The sequence below is a fragment of the Physeter macrocephalus genome, chromosome 9 (genome assembly GCF_002837175.3).
Source record: "Physeter macrocephalus isolate SW-GA chromosome 9, ASM283717v5, whole genome shotgun sequence".
NCBI classification, from domain to species: Eukaryota; Metazoa; Chordata; class Mammalia; order Artiodactyla; family Physeteridae; genus Physeter; species Physeter macrocephalus.
In genome coordinates this window covers 22782201-22782612 of record NC_041222.1, presented here as the reverse complement: position 1 = coordinate 22782612, position 412 = coordinate 22782201, and the positions used below count along the sequence as shown (strand labels likewise).

Sequence of the window (412 nt, the reverse complement as noted above, 5' to 3'; positions counted from 1 at the left end):
AAGTTTCATTAGGTCCCATTTGTTTATTTTTGTTTTTATTTCCATCTCTCTAGGAGGTGAGTCAAAAAGGATCTTGCTGTGATTTATGTCATAGAGTGTTCTACCTATGTTTTCCTCTAAGCGTTTTATAGTGTCTGGCCTTACACTTAGGTCTTTAATTCATTTTGAGTTTATTTTTGTGTATGGTGTTAGGGAGTGCTCTAATTTCATACTTTTACATGTACCTGTCCAGTTTGAAGAGGCTGTCTTTTCTCCACTGTATATTCTTGCCTCCTTTATCAAAGATAAGGTGACCATAGGTGCGTGGGTTTATCTCTGGGCTATCTATCCTGTTCCATTGATCTATATTTCTGTTTTTGTGCCAGTACCATACTGTCTTGATTACTGTAGCTTTGTAGTATAGTCTGAAGTC

General features: G+C 36.7%; 1 protein-coding gene across 1 annotated transcript in view; it reads right to left on the bottom strand.

The window, feature by feature from the left end:
- BAAT (bile acid-CoA:amino acid N-acyltransferase) overlaps positions 1-412 on the bottom strand; it is a 48130-nt gene that overhangs the window by 34018 nt on the left and 13700 nt on the right. The window lies entirely within an intron of this gene.